The following is an 11,452-nucleotide window of genomic DNA, read 5'->3' as shown; positions in this document are numbered from 1 at the left end:
GGCAGCTATGTGTTCAATTGGACTAGGGTTTACAGAGGATGAGAGAGAGAGACGGGAGGAGCAGAGGGAGAGGGAGAGAAAGAATCTTAAGCAGGCTCCACACCCAGCGTGGAGCCATGTGCAGCTGGATCTCACAACCCTGACATCACGGTCTGAGCTGAGATTAAGAGTCAGACGCTTAACCGACTGAGACACCGAAGCGTCCCCTATTACTTAGCATTTTAACAGTTCCTCAGCCCTCTACCCAAAGATGGTATTAACACTTTGTCATAGTCCAGGTAAGAGTGATAACACTGGGTTCTCCAGCTTTTTAATTCAGTAATACTGATGCTGAATTTATTCCTATGCTATAATTCTTGTTAGCTAAAAATGACCAAGAGCGAGGTCTGCCTTAAACTTCTCTCATCTCCGCATTCTATTTACTGTATGACTTACTTAGACAATTATACCTCCAAAGAATAAGACTATCCAGACTCCAAATAGGTAAACAGAAAATTTGTTCTTATTTTCTTCTTTCTCTATCCTATCAGTGAAGGAATAGGGGAAGATTCTAGGCTTTGGAACATTTGTGAAGCTAAACATGCCAGACTTTATTGGATTATAGGGTTAGATACCTGTTCTTGAAAAATAAGTGTGAGCAATCACTTCCAAGATAGGAAACCTCAATAGCAAATGTGGAAATGGGGAGAGGTTTTGGCAAAGTCAAACATCTTACTTCAGAATGTTCAGAAAATGAAATATGTTACTCCAAAGTAAAAAGGATTTGAGTAAATTTCCATTTTTATTTAATATATGGTAACTATTTCCAACACTATTTTAATCTTGTGTTTCTAAAGCAGATGCCCCCCCTATGGAAATAATAGGTAGAAATAAATAATGGGAGAAATCCATCTATTTGAAAGTTGATAAGTATTAATAATGACCACAAGGAGTATCCATGCCTATCATCTTCTCAATCAAAGAGAACTTTGTAGATATTGTTGGACAGTTTTGGGAATATATATTCCTTGGAGAAATCAAGAAATTCATCTTGGGAAGTACTTATGGTAGCTACTACTACCACTGCTAATGATAATAATACCAATACTGATGTATTGAGTAGCTCTTGTGTGCCAAGGGTTTTACAATAATAACCTCATCCTGTCACCCAAGAAATATGAGACAGATAATGTTATTTCCTCTGTTTGACGCTTAGTTGAAGAAATTGAGTCATAGAGGCATCAAATAACCTGCCCAGAATCAAATAGCTAGTGCGATTAGAGCCAAGCTTCAGACACATTGTTACTCAGAAGTTCAAACGCTAAGCCACTATTCTGTATACTCTCTTCACCTCCATACTTTATTTCTCTGCTTCCAACAGAATGTTTAGGCAGAAGTGTTTAAATATCTCAGAATGGGAGCATATGGCACAAGGACTGATAACAAAATTGGACAGAGCAAAGGAAGTCTGTAAGTGGCAAGGAGAGGTTGAATATCTGGAAAACGTCAAGGCTGCTGGCAAGGAGATCAATCTGGGATGAAATAAGAAGTGGCTGCAAGTGGGAGTCTATGTACGAGATAATATGGATAGGAGCATATACATAGAATGGACAGGAAATTATTGTGTGACTAACGTATAAGTTGGTCTTGGGCACCAGTTCTTTTTTTAAGGGATTACTTAGAAAAGTAATGCTGGAGGGAAAAAAGTCTAAATAGGCAGGAGCCTACATGGAGAACATAAAGAACGATGAAAAATTCAGTTGAGATCAAAAATTTGTTTCTAGAGCATTGATAAGATTGTGGAATCAGCCATAAAATGAGGAAGCTGCAGAAAAAAAGTCAAGAGCTCTGTTTGATCTCTGAGTAGATCTTTTCAACCATGGCTAGCTGTTGAGAAAGTATTTAGAAGAAAATTACCCACAATGTATGGCCGTCATTTCAGAATGGAAAATAGACCTTATTCTGCTCATGAAGGTCTTTGTTTAGACTGTTCTTTCTAATCAACATACTACTCTTTCAAGAAGAGTTTCTTAATCAAACTTTTTTTTTAATCTTTTTTTTTTTTTTAAAGATTTTATTTATTTGACAGAGAGAGACACAGCGAGAGAGGGAACACAAGCAGGGGGAGTGGGAGAGGGAGAAGCAGGCTTCCCGCTGAGCAGGGAGCCCGATGTGGGGCTCGATCCAAGGACCCAGGGATCATGACTTGAGCTGAAGGCAGACACTTAATGACTGAGCCACCCAGGCGCCCCTTAATCAAACTTCTTAATTATCTGTTGTTTTGTATGATTCTTAGTCTGTTTTAACAGTGCTTTCTAGAAAAGCAAACTTAAAACTAGAAAAATATATACATGCAGTAATATAAAAACACCTTTAAATGTTTGTTGAAATGTTTCCTTCTGTGTCATATTTGAAAAAAATATTTGGGATATAATAGCTTTTATTACAAATGGTAACATTTTACATATAGTACATATTTTACATGTAATATTTTATGTATACTATCCACTATTTAGCATTATACAAAATATATCTGACTCATTATTTGTGTTAGAAATCAGGGCAAAGACCTAATTTCCAATAGGTTTCTTACAATAGTTCAAACTGTTTTTCAGGAAAATGAAATCATTCTGAAATCTGGTCTCTTCACTTCCCAACACATATATCTATGTGCTGTTTTTAATTGCTGTTTTTATGTGGATTTATAAAGTGTTGAGCATTATATAAACATTATTTGAGTAGTTTATGGTCCTACACTCAAGATAAACCTATCTTTGAACTCTTTGAGAGAAGGTTCCTATTAGTGTAATTGTCAATAGCCTAACATAAAGTTGAAAAGAAAATTCAGTGCTGTGACAAGAGTGAGGAAGGGCGAGAGAGGGGGAAACAGCATTTGTATTTTTTTCTAAATTGCAGTTGATTAATATAAGCAGTTTACTGAAGTGTTTCTCTTATTTTTAAAAAACAAGTTTGTAACAGACATTCTTTTTTTTTTTAAGAGTTTATTTATTTATTTGAGAGAGAGAATGAGAGAAAGAGAGCACACGAGAGGGGGGAGGGTCAGAGGGAGAAGCAGACTCCCTGCTGAGCAGGGAGCCCGATGCGGGACTCCATCCCGGGACTCCAGGATCATGACCTGAGCCAAAGGCAGTCGCTTAACCAACTGAGCTACCCAGGCTCCCCTGTAACAGACATTCTTATTCATTTAAAAATTAAATTCAAAAGAAGAGGGAAATGAGCAATAAAGATGTCACAAGGGAAAGAAAATGGAAAAGTCATTTATTAGGAAGATAATAATGCTTAAAACTTTTATGGTGCTTTACACCTGGGAATTTCAAAGCTCTTCATTAAATGTTAGCTCAAAGGGCTTCACACATTTCATTTAGTCCTTTTCTTCTGGGACAATTATATAGAGGCAAGAAATGCAATAGAAATCACCACTACAGGGGGTAAAAGCACTATGGGTATATTATATGCCAGGCCATACATATTCCCCCAAAGAGGGATTTAACTGTGGGCTACGTATACCAGGTTGACTCTCCCTTGAGATTCTCCAGGCAGTGATGATCACCCTACCAATACGAGGTTGAAGATGGGAAGAGACTCAATGATAAAGAAAAAGAAAAAAAAAAAACAACAACACAGCCAAGCCCTTAAAGATAATACATGGATGGGTCTGTTGAGCATCACTTCCTACTGTACATCAATTAAATATGTATGGGTGACATGGTTTAGAGTGGGCTTTTTTGAATTCTTTCTCTGAATGCAGGTACCAAAGAGGAGCTGAGGGAGGAGTACTTCTTTTTGGAATCTTTAACTCCTAGTTCGGAGGCTGGAAGAAAGTATTTACATTTGGACTCCAAAGAGAATTAAAAAGTACATCCAATTTCCACCTCCTCCTGGGGTCATTTTGAGTGGTGAAAAACTGTGGAGTTTTATAATGCCAATATGTATTAACAAGCTTAAATGCTCACTAAACCTAAAAAAAAAAAAAAAAAAAATCAGGGCTCTACAGAGTAGAACTTAGATCAGTGCCCAGTGAGTTCACTTAGGAAGTTGCCTTACTGATGAAGAAACCACAAGGCTAACAAATATCATGTGCTAACCAAAACAACCTAGGAACAGGTGTAGGATGCCCTACTGGTAATAACATTTCTGGGACAGTTCTTATAAGAAAGGTAAACCTTGGGACACATGGGTGGCTCAGTCAGTTAAGCGTCTGCCTTTGGCTCAGGTCATGATCCCAGGGTCCTGGACACAAGTCCCACATCCGGGCTCCTTGCTGAGCAGGGAGCCTGCTTCTCCCTCTGCCTGCCACTCCCCCTACTTGTGCTCGCTCGCTCTCTCTTTCATAAATAAATAAAAAATAAAAAACTTTTTAAAAAAGGAAATTTAAACCTTTAATGCTTCCGCTGCTAATTCTTGGTCAAGACAATCAACCATAAAAGAGAAGGAAACCCTGCCATTTGTAACAATGTGGATAGACCTTGATAAAGGGCATTATGTTAAGTGGACTAAGTCAGACAAAGGCAGATACTGTATGATCTCACGTATATGTGGAATCTAAAGAAAAAAGAATCCCCAAAACAGCAAACAGGTTAGTGGTTATTACCAGATGTTGGGGCTGGGAAAAATGAGTGAAACTGGTCAAAAGGTACCAACTCCCAGTTAAAAGATAAATAAGTTCAGGGGATAGAATGTACAGCATAGTGACTATCGTTAACGGTATTGTATTATATTTTTGAAAGTTGCTGAGAGAGTAGATCTTAAAAGTTCTCATCACAAGAAAAATAATTGTAACCATGTGTGGTGATGGATGTTAACAAGACTTGCTGTGGTAATCATTTTACAATACATACAATATATCAAATAATTATGTGTGCCTTAAATGAATAGAATGTTATATGTCAATTATATTTCAACAGAACGGGGGAAGGGGACCGTTTTAAAACCTTAAAGTTGACTGATTTTAAAATCATTCTCCACTTAACTCCTCCCTGAAGCCACAACATCTTCTCTGCCCTTTACTCATTTATACGTGTGGCGTCTCCCCTGAATGTAGAAGAGGGGCAGGGTCTTCTTCATCATTGTTAGTTGTATACAGTCTTTTATTTTATTTTTTAATCATTTGGCAGAATGTAATCATCTTATGCTTTAGCGGTGGGGACCTTGCTTAAAGGCAGTAAAGTTTATTGCAATCAACTCCGGTTTCCCTGCTTTTACCCTTGTTCTTCTAGAGTCCATTCTCAGTCCAACAGCCAGTGTTTCCTTTCTAAAGGATGTATCCTATTTCTCTACTCAGAACCTATCAGCAGCCCATTATTTCATTCAGTGTCAAAGCCTAACTCTACAAAGGGTCTTTTAAGGGTCTACAAAGTGCTATTTGATCAGGATCCCAGATACCTTTCTGAGCTCCTCCAGTTCCATTCTCTTCTCTCACTTCGCTGTAGCCACACTGACTTCCATATTGTTCCTTGAATGCTTAGGAATGGACTGCCTTGCATCCTTAGCTCAATTCCTCTTTTCTGGAAAGTTCTTTTTTCCAGCTACTGGCTTGAGTCACTCTTTCTCTCCTTTGCATCTTGGCTGAAGCACTTTGTTCGCAGAGAAGCTTACAGTGACCACCCTGTTGAATATTTGCAATCTGTATTCCAGCACTCCTAATCCTCTTATTCTGCTCTGTGCTTTCTTTTTTTCCCCATGGTATTTATCATCTTCTAACAGATAATTTACTTAGTATTATGCTTACTTTATATTTTCTCCCCCTCCAGTAGAATGTAAGGTCCTCCAAGGCAAAATCTTGTCTCTTTTGTTCACCGATACATCCTAAGCTCCTAGAGCAGTTCCAGGAACATAAAACTAATCCACATTTGATAAATAGTTGCAGAGTGCATAAGTGAATGAGAAAATGCAGCACTGACTATGTCAGAGTTTAACTCCTACTCCATCCTTTAATCACAGAAGCCCCAGGAACAACTTCACTAAGTGGCTTTGGGCTTGATCATCTGATGGTTTGAATCTTCCAAGTTTCCCATTTTTGCATGCCAATCAGCATTGACAGGACACATTCCATGTAAGTGGCTGAAGTAGTTTGGATTTGTGAGAGATAACTATATTATAGAAGTCACCGTTTCTGAGAGCCATCAAATTTATGTGATGATGCTTGTCTGTCTACTTGTTGGCATTGGTATTTATTTTATTTGTGCTTTCTTATTATTCAAAATAAAAAAATGATAGGCTAAGGAAACTATCAGATAACAAAGGCATAATTAATTAATTTGAAAGACCCGCAAGGCATAGTTCAGATGATGATGTACCTAACGACTGTGTTGCTCACATAATTTTAATTATGCTATGATTGTGCTTACTTTTTCGTAAATCTACAAAATAAAAAGAAGCATGTACCCAAGACTCCCCACTGGGGATTCCTGTTGGATACTTATTTGAAACCATTGATATTATGTGATCAGTAGATTTGGGGGTGTGACGCCAGGGTGACTCAGTTAAGCATCTGCCTTCCGCTCAGGTCATGATCTCAGGGTCCTGGGATGGCCTGTATTGGGCTCCCTGCTTAGCGGGGAGCCTGCTTTTCCCTCTCCTCCCTGCTTGTGCTCTCTGTCACCATCTCTGTCTCTCTCTCTCCCTCTCAAATAGATGAATAAAATCTTTTTTAAAAAAATAGGTTTTTTTTGGTATCACATCATACTTAGGTCACCCCTGCATACATGCTTTGGGTATCTGGGCAGCTGTAGATCTAGAGATCAATAAAGGGGCGAATGTTTTTCTGAGAATTGGAAAAACAGTAAGTCTTATACATATAAGCATATAAATTACTATTTTTCAAATAGATTCATCCATGTTGCTTTTCATATACTGACACATACACATGCTATTGTGTCTAATAGAACAAAAATATTTTTTACATTGAAAAGTTGATTTCATAACTGTAACTCATACTTAGGAGAATTATGGGAAATTTTTCACATAACAAATTTATCATCAAAATGACATGTAAGTATCTTTTCATTGTTCCTATTTCAGATAATGCAGGAACCATGGACCAAGAGATTAAAAAATTATGCTGAGCAATATTTTATTTACTTTCACTAATGATTGAAATACTTTACTTGGCTGTCTCATTGTTATTTACATCTGGGCATGTAGAAAACCAGGCTTGTTTTAACTAGCAAAACTGCCCACTTTATACCCAGGCTCTGTTAAAGATTTTATTTTTTTAAATATTTTATTGATTTATTTGACACAGAGAGAGCAAGAGAAAGAGCGTGAGCACGAGCACGGGTGGGGGACAGTGGGGGGGCAGCATCTCTGCTGAGCAGGGAGTCAGATGTGGGGCGGGGCTTGATCCCTGGATCATGACCTGAGCCAAAGGCAGACACTTAACCAACTGAGCCACCCAGGTGCCCCTCTGTTAAAGATTTTAAAGGTAAAAACCAAATCTGATTAGCCCCTAATTGGTTCTTCTTCCTACTTTATAATACTTAATTTGTCCTCAGATCCTGTGGATTTGAAACCTTTGCCTGCTTCCATTCTCCCAGTCTTAGTTCAGCTTCATACCTCTCGTTTTTATGAGCTCCTCCTCTCTAGAATTCCTAGCCCATTCTCTGTTGATTCATCTTTCCAAAGCTCAAATCTGAGCATGTCCTACTGTATACATTGTACTCACTGGTGTGACTTAAAATATATTTTCAGAGTCCAACTTACCTTTTCTCTCCTACTCAGTCAACATTACCTTTTTCCTTTTCCACAGTCTGTCATTCCCACAATGGTTTGTGATGTCTCATGTCTGGGATTTTGCGGAAGCTTTCCTTTGTCTTTTCCTTTTCCTTTCCTTCTCTCCTTTGAGAGAAGCCTACCTCTCATTCATCTCAAAGGGTACTTCAAATGAAGATGCCTTAAGTCTGCCTTATTCTGTTTGCCATACATGGGGCTTTCCTTCCTTTACTGTCCTCCCATTCTCTGCACTTCTCATATATCTTACATCTCACATTTTTTTACTAAAAACACATCATACATTGAAATTACAGTTGACCTTTGAATAACATGGGTTTGAACTGTGCAGTTTCACTTATATGCAGATTTTTTTGGATGAATACAGATAGTGCTATAAATGTATTTTCTCCTTATGATTTTCTTAATAACATTTTCTCTAGCTTACTTTATTGCAAGAACACAGCATATGATACATATAACATGCAAAGTATGTGTTAATCAAAGTGCTTCCAGTCAACAGTAGGCATTAGTAGTTAAGTTTTGGGGGAGCCAAAAGTTATATGTGGATTTTTGACTGTGCATGGGGTCAGCTCCCCTAACCCCTGTGTGGTTCAAGGGTCAACTGTATTTATACACACACACACACACACACACACACACACACACATCCCTGCATGTATGTCTATATACCTATATCTCTGCCTCTTTATCTAATCTATATATAGTCAGTCTTCATTATTAACATATTTCATGTGTGTGAATTCATCTATGTGGTAAAGTTTATTTTAATCCCCAAATCATTACTCACTGGGCTTTTGTGATCATTTACAGATATGCACAGATGGGTGAAAAATCTGAGTCACCCAATAGGCACATTCCCAGCTGAGGGAGAATAAGGTACTACTATAGTTTCTTGTTTCCGTTCTCATACTATAAACAAGTGTCCCTCTCAGAATATATTTAGTGCCCATTTTTCACATTTTTTGTGATTTTTCTTGATGATTTCATTGTTTAAAATGGCTTTGTAGGGTTGAAGTGCCATCTAATATCACTAAGCACAGGAAAGCTGTGTTGTGCTTTACGGAGAAAATGTAGGTGTTATAGATAAGCTGTGTTCAGGCATGAGTTATAGTGCCATTGGCCATGATTCAAATTTTATTGAATAAATATTATTAAATGAAGTCTAATAAGGTGTGTTTAAACAGAAACACACATAAAACAAGGCTATATATTGATCATTTGTTAAAAATGTTGTGGTCAGAGGTTCATTAGAGCCTAACTCTGTATTAAACCCTAAGAGCCAGGTTCAGTATTCACTAACTCAGCATTTGTGGTGACTTGATAAAACATCATTATGACGAATAACAAGAATCAACTGTATGTGTATGTATATATCCTTTGAGAGCAGTTGAGCCTACTCTTCGTTTTGTTTCTAGAGCCTAGTACAGTGCCTGATACATAGAAGGTACTGGATAAATATTTGAGAATTAAATGAACAAAGGCAAATAGGACATGAAGACATTTTTGTTGCAAATGAGAAATATTGCCCTGCTTGATATAAGCAAAAGTCATGTTTATTGGAAGATTAATTGACAGCTCAGAGGAGACCCAGGAGGGTCTTGAAATGAGGCATGGAAAAGTAGCAGGAGAAAATGGAGGAGAGGAAGCCCAAGGCCAGCCAATATAATGTCCCAGAAGCAGTCTAGTGAGAGCACTATGTTATGACCACCTTTGAATATGGAGCTCCGCAGTTTTCCACTTCCATCACCAGAATTTAGTGCCACCACTTACATCTTTCCTGTTCCCCAGAAATGGGATTTGCCACAATCTCTGCTGCTTTGTTTCTTTATATTGAGATTTAAGCTACCAATTGAATATGATTGAGTGCTGAGCCTGGTCAAATGCGCATATCCCAGCTGGCCTTTTTTATTTCCATAGTAGGAAGGAGGGCTGCCTTCCACTAGAACTCATTCAGGAATTTCAGAAACATTAGGAAGATACGGAGTGTTTCATGCTGGTCAGTGAAAAGAAAAATCAATACGTAACACAGAATGTTTTTATTTAAATATCATTGTATTAGTTGGGTTTTGTTTTGTTGTGTTTTTCCGAATAATACTAAATAACAAACTCTAGCACACCAGCATGTAGTAAGCATTTATTTCTCCCTCACAGTTCTGTGGATCAGCTGGGATTCTTCAGGAATTGGATGGGGTGGGGATTGAGTTCAGATCTGGTCAATGTGTCTCTCATTCTGGTGCCAGTCACTACCTGGGGCAAAATCTCAGAATTGATGGCCCAAGCACAAAGGGCCTATCTGAATGCTGCAAGTGCACTTAAAGCTTTAGCAGTCTGCAAAGCCTACATTAGTAGGAGGCAGGACATATTCTTTGCCTATTCTGATGGAGGTACTAGAAATTCACATGACAAAGGTATTGAATGTTTAATTCTATTTTACGGAGGAAATTAATTGGAAAGGCTAAACCAATCTACCACTGTAGTAAGAGAAGTGTTAAAACTTAGTCTAGAGTGGCCTTGTTCTCCGCCTTTCTTTTCTCTTATCTGCGGCCGCTCTGTTCTTGTCAGCCTACAGGCCGCAGTCTGCCTGAGACCGAGCACCATGCCTTCAATTAAGTTGCAGAGTTCCGATGGAGAGATATTTGAGGTTGATGTTGAAATTGCCAAACAGTCTGTGACTATCAAGACCATGTTGGAAGATTTGGGAATGGATGATGAAGGAGATGATGACCCAGTTCCTCTACCAAATGTTAATGCAGCAATATTAAAAAAGGTCATTCAGTGGTGCACCCACCAAAAGGATGACCCCCCACCTCCCGAGGATGATGAGAACAAAGAAAAGCGGACAGATGATATCCCTGTTTGGGACCAAGAATTCCTGAAAGTTGACCAAGGAACACTTTTTGAACTTATTTTGGCTGCGAACTACTTAGACATCAAAGGTTTGCTTGATGTTACATGCAAGACTGTTGCCAATATGATCAAGGGGAAAACTCCTGAGGAGATCCGCAAGACCTTCAATATCAAAAATGACTTTACTGAAGAAGAGGAAGCCCAGGTACGCAAAGAGAACCAGTGGTGTGAAGAGAAGTGAAATGTTATGCCTGACACTGTAACACTGTAAGGATTGTTCCAAATACTAGTTGCACTGCTCTGTTTATAATTGTTAATATTAGACAAACAGTAGGCAAATGGCAGCAGCAAATCAGTTTAAGCAGAATATTGTCCTCCTTGCATGTGTAGTTTGAGTACAGATTCCAAACTTATGGCTGAGTTTCTTCTAGTATGATCAAAAGTTTCTTTTTTCTTTGCTCTAAATAAACCTGAACTGTGGGTTCTCTGTAGAAGGTGGCATTTTGGGCTTTCCAAAACTCCCTTTGTAAAGCGATTTCTGCCTAGTTTATTGTCTAGTTAACTTTAGTTTAATGACCTTTTAAAAATTGGCATTGTAAATAAAACAAGTTGAAAAAAAAAAACTTAGTCTAAAACAACTGAACATTGTTATTCTTAATATTATTGATATTATTTTGGTTGATAACATTGTTATATTTCTATTTTCCCAAATGGCTTCCTTTTCCATCCTAATTATAGCATGTTTTTAATGACTCTCCTGTTTTCTAGTTTCCCCTCCCTGCTAAAAGTCAAATCCAATATTAAGGACAAGGGGATTGTGTACTTTGTAATTTGTAATGGCCTAATTCCCCGTGCTTTTTCTAAAGGGTACAGG

General features: G+C 38.1%; 1 pseudogene; it reads left to right on the top strand.

Moving 5' to 3' along the window:
* The first annotated feature begins 10,242 nt into the window (after positions 1-10,242).
* On the top strand, positions 10,243-11,179 carry LOC114207706 (S-phase kinase-associated protein 1 pseudogene; annotated as a pseudogene).
* The last annotated feature ends 273 nt before the right edge of the window (positions 11,180-11,452 follow it).

The sequence above is a fragment of the Eumetopias jubatus genome, unplaced genomic scaffold, assembly GCF_037043125.1.
Source record: "Eumetopias jubatus isolate StellerSeaLion01/CBP00866 unplaced genomic scaffold, mEumJub1_p1.0 scaffold_1, whole genome shotgun sequence".
Classification (NCBI taxonomy): domain Eukaryota; kingdom Metazoa; phylum Chordata; class Mammalia; order Carnivora; family Otariidae; genus Eumetopias; species Eumetopias jubatus.
The sequence above is the reverse complement of the archived record's forward strand: the minus strand, read 5'-3'. Positions and strand labels throughout refer to the sequence as shown.